Source organism: Dermacentor silvarum, chromosome 1 (assembly GCF_013339745.2).
Source record: "Dermacentor silvarum isolate Dsil-2018 chromosome 1, BIME_Dsil_1.4, whole genome shotgun sequence".
Taxonomy (NCBI): Eukaryota; Metazoa; Arthropoda; class Arachnida; order Ixodida; family Ixodidae; genus Dermacentor; species Dermacentor silvarum.
Window position 1 is genome coordinate 380,589,475 of NC_051154.1, and position 10,683 is coordinate 380,600,157.

At 46.9% G+C, this 10,683-nt stretch overlaps 1 non-coding gene across 1 annotated transcript; it reads right to left on the reverse strand.

Moving 5' to 3' along the window:
- Positions 1–522: 522 nt before the first annotated feature.
- Positions 523–594, reverse strand: Trnat-ggu (transfer RNA threonine (anticodon GGU)). Its single transcript has one exon. It is a non-coding gene; the product is annotated as a tRNA-Thr (tRNA).
- Positions 595–10,683: the final 10,089 nt, after the last annotated feature.

The window sequence follows — 10,683 nt, forward strand, 5'->3', positions numbered from 1 at the left end:
TCGAGAAAATAGGGGTAAGCGAAGCTCCAACTTCTGACAAGGGTAGTTCAAGGGCGCGTTACAGGTCCCCGAGCCCACAGGGGTATGTGCCATTGAGCTTGGACCCTTTCTGCACTATCACCAGGATAGGCCCACTTTTTAGCGTGACACCACCACCACCGCCGCCGCCGACACTTGTGAGGCAATACAAGCTTCGCTTGAAAAATTACAGGGACGTTCACTTAATTAAAAATTAATTAAATTATGGGGTTTTACGTGCCAAAACCACGATCTGATTATGAGGCACGCCGTAGTGGGGGACTCCGGAAATTTGGACCACCTGGGGTTCTTTAACGTGCACCTAAATCTAAGTACACGGGTGTTTTCGCATTTCGCCCCCATCGAAATGCGGCCGCCGTGGCCGGGATTCGATCCCGCGACCTCGTGCTCAGCAGCCCAACACCATAGCCACTGAGCAACCACGGCGGGTAGGACGTTCACTTCGTGCATGAAAATGAAATGAAAATGGATGAAAAAACAACTGGCCGCAGGTGGGGAACGAACCCACGTCTTCGCATTACCCGTGCGATGCTCTTACCATTAGGCTACCGCGGCGCCGTTTTTCCATCCGCTTTCTGGGGTATTTATCTCTTACAACTAGAATTAACCCTGGGAGTGTTAGCCAGCGCCACCACTCACAAACCTAGGCGGCGGATGTGGAACATCCTTTCTGCCGCAGGCGTCAAAGCACTACTGGTAATAACCCCTTCAGGCATGGCGTCCACATTGGTGGAGGCAACCTACTTTTGCCATTTCTGTGCAGTGGTGGCAAGGAATAGATCACAAACATTAAGCTTATGTTAAACTGAATACTCTGCTAACCTATAATAGTTCCATTTTACTTCCGAGTGATACGTATCGTTACAGCTGAGTACCGCTTTGGTGAAGACACTACTGCTTTTTACGTGGTGCATGAGTAGCAACTTAGAAATATATATATATATATATATATATATATATATATATATATATTTTAAATGCTTGCCGCCAATAAATAACTTCTACAAGTAATTCGAGTGGGCGATTCAATCCTTTTTATCAAGAAACGTAGCATGTCTGACTTTACAATATCCATATATTTAGTTACTCTGTAATTATGATGACTCATCATAAAACGCACAAAGTGTCATTCTACCACCTTTAAATTTATTTGCCTTCAGTAGAGTCTCAATCGCCTTGTCATGAAATTATGCATGTTTCTCAGATGTATCGACAGTCGATCATAATTCGTGTCTGAAGGGGACAGAATCCCCTCCAGCTCTTGTCCAATGTATGCCGCAGTGCTACAGCTGACATGCCAAGGGGGGCCAAGCCCATCCTTAAAAAATGGAAGAGAGGCCGAGCCTCCCTGAGCCCCCCCCCCCCCCCCCCCCCTGACTTTAAGCACTGGTCTCTACGCTGCTGCGTGCAAGGGTGTGAGAAAAGTATCGTCGGGCGAGACAAGCCGTGTCACACCTTTCCGGCAGAGCCGAAACCGAAGGATGCTGGTACTTGTAGTCATCCGGCCCTTCCAGCCGCCCGGAGTGCCTGTGAGTCTTGTTTCCGAACAATTTTTGGCAATTCTTATGGTTCGTGTGGAGCCATCGTGCGATGGGAGCATTCACCTGCTGTGTTCCTTGATGCTACAACAGCACAAGGGACAAAGGCTCGGATTGTATGTGTTCCCTAAAGAGCGAAAGCTTCGAGAGGCCTGGATCCAACGGATTAATAGGGGGTACTAGTAATACACAGCGCGAGAAGAAACACGGGGACGAATAGCGGCCGCATTTGGATGGGGGCGAAATGCGAAAACACCCGTGTACTTAGATTTAGGTGCACGTTAAAGAACCCCAGGTGGTCCAAACTATTCCGGAGTCCCCCACTTCGGCGTGCCTCATAATAAGATCGTGGTTCTGGCATGTAAAACCCCATAATTTAATATTAATTTAACCTTTTTTATTTATGAGCCTCTTTCTTATTGAGAATAATATGTATATTTACTGCTGTTTATGTTCATATTTTTGTAACCAAAACTAACTCCCCTCTGTAATGCCCTTGGGCTCTGAGGGTATTGTAAATAAATAAACAAATGAATGAATCAATACATAAATAAATGAATAAATAATAAATAAATAAATAAATAAATAAATAAATAGAGTATTATAAGGCCGAAACACATGGCTTTCTTTTCTTTTTTTAATTTTCACCTGCCAGCCTGAAGTTCCCGGGAGCTCAACTGTGCCACCCGAACATGAGCAAGAGGTCTCTGCCATCGCTAGCATCGACAGCGATGATACTGCCTTAAACGGATTAATCGACCAGTACGAATCACTGATGAAAGTATATCGCGGATGCTCATAATGGAGAGCAGCGCGTATTCACGTGCGCAAAAGATGGGACGCTCGCCTCACGCCACGCAGTCGGAGTTTTCGAAGGTACCATTCGCTCGGATGCAAATAAAGAATTAGCGTAGCTTGCACTGGAGGCGCAATGCTAAAGAGACAGCGGAGCTGATGGGCAGCTACTAGTCCTGGCTTTTGATTTAGGCTAGCACTACCATGTCTTCCCAGCAATTCCCGGAATTTATTGATTATTTGTCGATTATCGATTAGCTATTGATCGGCTATAGATTGGCTATTGCAAGGTATTGGCCACGTATTTGGGCTAGGCTAAGCACTACCAAGTCATGCCCAGCAATTCACGGGATTTATTGATTGTTGATCGATTATCGGTTAGCTGATGATTGGCTATCGCAAGGTATTAAGTGACCATGTATTTGGGCTAGGCTAAGCACTACCAAGTCATCCCCAGCATTTTGCAGAATTTATTCATTATTGATCGATTAGCTATTCATCGGCTATCGATGACTTACTAAGCCTAAATAGTCCCAACCATGCTTTGGGAGGATCGGCCCACATTTTTTGTACGCGACGGACGAACTAACGGCCGACTTAAACAGCTCCGCTGTTAAAAACGCCGCCTAGCTTACCTAAGAACTTCTAGATATCGCTGTTACCGAAGTCTGCAAGTCGTGCGCGAAACCCATGTAGGTATATAAGCATCATTAGGGCACGAAAGTTTCGGCGCCGCAATTCAAACCTGTCTTCAACAGGTATACAAATCCTATTATGTCCGTCGCTAAGCAAACATACCGTTGCAGTCACCGAGATGCAGGTGTGCAAAAATAGTAACGCAAAACAACCGCGTACATGAGCATGTACTACATTCAAAGCTCGAACAAATACGATACACAACGCGTAATCAGCGGGTAGCAACCGAAATGAAAGAGCAACTGACACTTTCAACGTTCGCCTCGCATGCTGCAATGAACAGCCGATGTAATTTCTTAAAATACATGACGAATTTTTTCTCTGTGGTGGAGAAAAAGGAGCGCGGACAGCAGTGGTGTGGTTGAGGGTACGACTTTTTTCACAACAAATCCGTGCAGGGGCGCAGCCTCGCTTCGATGACGTATCACCATTTCCTTTTTTTCCCTCTCTGTTTGGCGGCGTTCCAACACGCTGGGCTGGTGGTGACTAGGCACAACTGTGGCTACGCTGCGCTCCGCAACACCCCAACGACCACCGTTTCGCGTCGGCGCCCGGCACCGCGGCTGAAGCTGCGGTGCCGGGCGCGCCGCAAACAGAGAGGAAAAAAAAGAAAATGGTGATACGTCATCGAGGCGAGGCCCCGCCCCTGCACGGATTTGTTGTGAAAACAATCGCAGCCTGGGATTGACCCATAGAGTTTGGTTGACCAGTTAACTACAACCAAGATGGCGGCAGTGCTACTTCCGGAAAACCAGCGCATACGCAGATCAGTTGGTGGGATCGGTCTATTCCTCAAGGCTAAATTCTTAAAAACGGTAAGACCCTTCGGAGCTTATCTTGTCGCACAACAATAATTGTCAACTGACCCGCCGTGTTTGCTTGCCATGCTCGGCCGCATCGGGCTGACGTCGGCGCGAATATCGGCGTACAACTTTCTTCTTTGTGTGAGATTACTCTGAAGAGGGTGTAAAGTGGCAACAACGGCAACAAAACATGACAGCTTGTGAGCGTCATTGGTCCGTTCTGAAGCGCCGTCCACTACAACTTCGTTACAAAAACGAAAAAAAAAAGCCTAGCGAGCAGAGGTGATCAACTTCAAGAGGTCGACATAAACTTGACATAGTGAGGTGACGTTGAGGTGAGGTTCTTGAGTGTAAAAAAATTCTCTGAGTGAAGTCAGTATTTTTTTTAACCTCAACGTCATGCGTGAGTTGACGTTAAATGAGGTCGGATGCTCGGTGAGGTCGAGTTTTGAGATCAATCGTTTCCGCACCTGCTCACGTGCATGTCGGCTCCTCCTGAATATATGAGCACGCGGGAATACTTCGACTCTCGCCTGGTGCAATATTGTTTTTCATCTTTAGAACTTTGTTTAGTTTTATGTATTAGCCCTGAGAAGTTTCAGTGGCGTCTTCACACGTGTGTCGTCACCAGGGAGACTCCCCTCCCGGGCCGCGTACGTGCTCGCCATGGTAAGGTAGCTTGACTTGGTTGGTTGACCTCCCCTTCTCGAGGGATTTAAAATCTCAAGAGACTTCAAGTTGGCACTACAAGGTACAGTGTATTCTAAGAAGCGATCCGCCGCGAGATCAAGAGGCTGGAGTCGCCGCCTGGCGGGCTGCCTGAATCAATCTTAGGGCATCTCGAGTTCTGCGCTAGCCATCCGTGCGCTCACATGCGTGCACAGCGTGAATATTTTGCGAAGATATTGCTCCATGGCTCTTGCGCACATTGTACAATAGCTTGTCTGTTTTTTTTTTTTTTTGCGATGAACTGCAGCATGCCTGCATGCGTGGTGCTGCCGTCTCTACACCTTAAGCGCGAGACACACGGTGCGATTTTGCGTGCGATCCGTCGTACGACGCGTCGGAGTGCGACTTGCCGCATACGACAATTCGGGACACATGGTACGAACGACGTGCGATGCGTAGCTCCGCCCACAACCGGCGGCCCTGCACGGACGCTCGGAATACTGCGGAACTTCGCAAAGTGAAAACAAACGTCTTTGCACAGTTCTCTAGTTTCGCACAAACGATCACAATAAAAACGCGTCTGTGTGAGCAGCGTAGACGTGTTCCCGCAAGGCAGCGTCCGCAGTGTGGGCTCCGTCGACAGCTGCCAATGGCTAGGAGATGCCAGGCCTAGCTCGCTGGGCCGTCGAATGCGAGACCGGTGTCGCTTGCGACACGACCGCTTACAGCTCGTAATAAACCTCCTACGTTGGTCAGCACAACGTGTACAGAGTTATGTCGCGCTTAAATTGCGATACATTTGATTTTATTGGCGCGGACGGAAGCGAACGATCAAGCCAGGTGAGCTTGCGATCGCTGGGAGACGGTATATAGGCCTAGCTCGCTGGCCGTCGGATCCGGGGTCGACAGCCCACGCGATCCGTCCTCAGCTCGTTCTAAAACGCCCATATTCGTCAACACAATCAACGTCTGAACATTTATGTCGCTCATAAGTGGCAATACAATAAGTTTTCCCGACGCCGTTGGTAGCGATGAGAAAGCACGCCAGTCAGGCGAGCTGCTTCGCATAGACGACTGCTGTGGCGTCTGCGCTGACCGCTTCCGAATCGATACCACGTCAAAGATTTACTACTTCGCGCAACGTTTTATAACATGCACAACTTTGAGTTCACTTCATTCTATAGGTTATTTCGTGTCAGAAACAAAGTGTACCCGATTTTTGTGACGCCGTCAGCGGCAAAGAGGCCAGCGCCTCGACCAGGAAAAAAAAAAAAAAAAAAAGCGCACCGGGACGATCGGAGCGCTTGCTCGCCGGCCCCGCCCCGGCTTTACCACGTCACCATGACGTCCACGCTGGCGGCGCTGTCATTGGCCGCGGCCGTCCGACCGATCGCGCAGTCGTACGACTATATCCAACAAGTTTTCGCATGCGGCGGCGGCGATCCGCCGCCGCCTGCAGCAGAATATGTTGAAAACTTGTTGAGTGCGGCGGCCGATGCGGCGCGTCGTACGACGGATCGCACGCAAAATCGCATCGTGTGTCTCGACCTTAATACAATGCTGGAGTCCAGCGTCGCCCAGCGCTTCCGCAACATCTACTAAAGGCGTTTGATGACGTTCTCAATAAATTAAGTAGTAGATGGTGTGCAATAATGCAGTGTTTTTGCAGCAGTGTGCCAAAATGAAGCATTTTCTGCAATGTTCCATTAGTGGTGAAATGCGGCGTTAGGTAAGTGATGGATCAGCAGTGTTAAATGGACAGGCGTGATACAAGTCGAACGTGCTAAGAAATATATAAAAAAACGTGATGATATTTATGGCTCCGTGCCAGGTCCCATGCTTACATGACATCCTTCCACGGCAATATGAATATTGGCTGCTTTTCGAATAAAAAGCAGCGTTCTGGAAAAGTATATTTTCAATTCATTTCAATCAGATGGTTTGTATATTAAAAAAATCGACTAAACGACAGCAGAACTGTCTGTTAACATTTCAATGCAACCAACGACCGCGCATTGACAGGTTTTCGACGGTCATAAATGGCGGGCAGGAATAGTGACAAAGTTGCGTTACAAAGTGACAAAGAAAAGTACAGAAAGTTACGGAGTCATGTGCCACTGTACGGCCAAGGCTAGCAAGATTAACCTTTCATTGATCAATTGTACCGTGCCACTAGCCATCAGAGCGACACGTCACGAAGGACTCCTATCGGCCCTTTCACGGCAATCTGTTGGCCATTTGCGTCAGAAACGATGAATACAATAACCCCCGACTTTTAGTGCAGAGCTCCTTCCTTGCCCCTTCCTGCCTTGAGTAGTGCGCACAGCTCACGGTTGAGAATTGTCCAACAATGGAAATATGAGGCCTCGCGTAACGCCAAACAAGCTATAACTTCGGCCAAATACATCGTGTGTTGCCCTAAATATATTTTATCGTAGGGGCGTCACATTCTTTTTAAAACTAAGAGAACGAAATTAAGTGGATAATCTGGAGTATTTTTACAAAATATTGAATAATTGAAGCGTTATAGACTGATAAGAGAAAACACACAATCCCCGTAAAAACTTCTACGCAGCACGACTTTCTTAACATTTTTTCCTGAGTATATTCTTGGATCAAAATAATGTTTTCATTCTTGCATTGACAAAGTGACGCTTTGCGGTTGTTTCGTGTTTTGTAAACGTGCATTAAAAAAATCGACCCATTACGTCAACTAAAATCATCGGTTAATTATTTACAGGAAGATAGTGCAAAACATGCTCAAGATTTCGAAATATGATAAATTTCGCAATCTCGCGAATGAATCACGATATCGTGCCCCTGACCGTGACAGCTACATGTGCTTTTATGCAAGGCACACTAAATATATAACATTTCCCTCATAGTACCGATATATGAAGAATAAGCATTATTAAAAAAATACAGACAGTAGTTGGAGAGTGACGTGTTACGCAACACGCTATTAGATTAGCAGAAAGCCATTGCTGACTTGCCTTTCTTATTAGAGTGAAGGGAAACGAATAAATATTCTGCTATTCCTACTCGAGTGTAGTCGAAGACAAAAGCGATTCCCCCAGCCTACGTCACAGGAACGCCGTTCATAGTGACGCTATCCGTTGCGCACGAGACAAATAGTATAGTTTACCTAAGGCACAAGACACCTTTAATACCATGTTCCAATGACCCACTGGTAACCCGGTTGTTGACCCTTTGCGGTTGTTTCGTGTTTTGTAAACGTGCATTAAAAAAATCGACCCATTAGGTCAACTAAAATCATCGGTTAATTATTTACAGGAAGATAGTGCAAAACATGCTCAAGATTTCGAAATATGATAAATTTCGCAATCTCGCGAATGAATCACGATATCGTGCCCCTGACCGTGACAGCTGTGCTTTTATGCAAGGCACACTAAATATATAACATTTCCCTCATAGTACCGATATATGAAGAATAAGCATTATTAAAAAAATACAGACAGTAGTTGGAGAGTGACGTGTTAGGCAACACGCTATTAGATTAGCAGAAAGCCATTGCTGACTTGCCTTTCTTATTAGAGTGAAGGGAAACGAATAAATATTCTGCTATTCCTACTCGAGTGTAGTCGAAGACAAAAGCGATTCCCCCAGCCTACGTCACAGGAACGCCGTTCATATGACGCTATCCGTTGCGCACGAGACAAATAGTATAGTTTACCTAAGGCACAAGAAACCTTTAATACCATGTTCCAATGACCCACTGGTAGCAATAAGGTAATTTAGTTTGGTGTTGTAGTCTGTTTCGTGCATGTTGTTTATCTGTGACGTGCACTGTTCACCTACAAGCACAAGCTTCAGTATGTTCTTGGGAAGCAACTAATCAACTCAGACGCACTCAGCAGATTGCCACAGCAGGTCACCGGAGATGGTATCACCGTAGGTGAGTCCACACAATATGTGCTCATGCTGGAAAGTTTAGACGAAGGCGTCCTCTTAACCTGTGAACAGAAGATCTCACAGCCGTCGACTCAACATTGCGTCAAGTGCCGCATTACGTGTTGCACGGGTGGCCACCTAGCAAGAAAAACATAGAGCCATGTTTGGCCCCATATTCCGAACGTAAACTACAACTGTCCTTGGCTCACGACATTGTACACTGGGGAAATCGCGCCATCATAAGCTATGAAAACCGTATTCTGTAAGGGTTCACCTAGTGGACTTATCCATTTCATCTGCTGCTGAAGTTCTGATTGGCTAGGCTGCGGCCCGCGTCAGAAGGAGAGAGGCTCTTCAGCCAATCAGCACTTCAGCGGCTTACTTGGGCCTTCTGACCTATACACGACCGACATCACCATTTTTAGCCAGTGCTATTGTTCTTAGTTCTGGGGTTTTACGTACTAGAACTAGTTCTGATTATGAGGCACGCCGTTGTGGAGGGCTCCGGACTAATTTTGACCACCTGGTGTTCTTTAATCTGCACTAAAACGGGCGTTTTTGCATTTACCCCCATCGGAATGTGGCCGCCGCGGCCGGGATTCAATCCCGTGACCTCGTGCTCAGCAGCGCAACGCCTTAGCTAACAGAGCCACCGCGGCGGGTAGCCAGTTAAGAGGCGCACAAATTGCAGCTGCTCGTCATACGCTAGACCCTTGTTGCAAAAATCAAGAAAAATTTATTGTCACGAAAATTCAGATAGATTAAAAAGTGTTATGAAAGTTCATTTCGAGCTTTACATTTGTAATTAGCGGCAACATTTTAACTGTCACAGCCACAAGCCGCGTTACCGGCAGTCACGAAGATCGCGCATGCTAGCAGAGACTGCTTGGTGCAAGTAAATTTGTGGTAGAGCGGTTCTTTATTGTTTAGGTGAACTTCTTCTTCGTTAAAAGGAAGCTTTTCTTTAGAAGATTGCGGTCTCAACTGTAGTAGCCCTATCTTATCCCATTAATCCATTGCGCAGTAAATTACATCAACGACAAAGGAATCGGTAAAGTGTATAGCTTTATTGTTTCGCCCCGTAACATTACAAAACAATTTTATTTGATGGTCACTATAAAACTGGTGCACAAAGTGTTCATCAGGTAACGGATGGCCAGTAGCTCAGTCTTCATAGCTAATTTAAAAAAAGTCGAAGGATTCAGTTGAACAGTCAGTTGCACTTTAACTCACCGAAAAACAGAAAGCGTAAATAAACAGGGAACTGTAGGAAATTAAACACATTCAGACTGATTATAGCCAGTTACCTTCCTACTCAAAACGCGGTCATGTAAGTGCTGCTAGTTTTTCGTGGGCTTTAACGGCTCAAGGAACTGCGTGAACTATTAATAGACAGTGGACTGTATAATAACAATGGGCAATTATAAAAGTAAGGATAAATTATCCGATTCAATCGATGCGTCATTGAAAACTTTCATAGCACCGCTATTTATTTCAAACTAACTGCATTAGTAATTGTTGCTTTCATTACTGTCCCTCACGGGCCCCACAAGGAAACAGCCATTTGGCGCAATGAGGATGACCTGTTACATCGAAGAAGGCGTTTTTATTTCTCGTAGTACACACAATGGGAATCGTAAAGAATACAATGAAAAGAAAACATGTTAAAAATTGGCCAGACAAATGTATGGGAAAAAATTCGCCCGTTCGTGCAGCGTCCGCGCAAGCACCACCACCTCAAGACGTCGTAGTACGCTAGAAGGTCTCCACACAACGGCACCAAGCGGCTATCACGGAGTCAGCGACACAGGCGCACCCGGCGTCCTGACGTGGCCGACAGCAGCGACGCCTGCCAACGCTGCTGTCGCAGTGACCACTGGGGTGACGTCCGCCGGCGTCACTGGCAGCACCAGGCGCTAGACGTCGCGTTGAGGAGGATGACAACAGCCTCAAACCACGAGGCGCCTTCGCGAAAAGTTCTTCACCGCTGGAAGGTCACCGATGACGCTGTTCTGTGCGATGCACTGCCAGACGACGATACTCTGCCAGATGACGATGGTGTTGACGTGCTCGTCGAGGATACGCACGTGGACGGCACGAGGCGCGACGTGACGGCACTTTTCTGTGAACCATCCATCGCGTTGACCTCCGCGCAGCGTCTGTAGATCTCGCGGGTGTGCCAGATGTCGCAGAGGTGTTGCTCCTTGACTCCCGAGATGGGGAAATCGGGT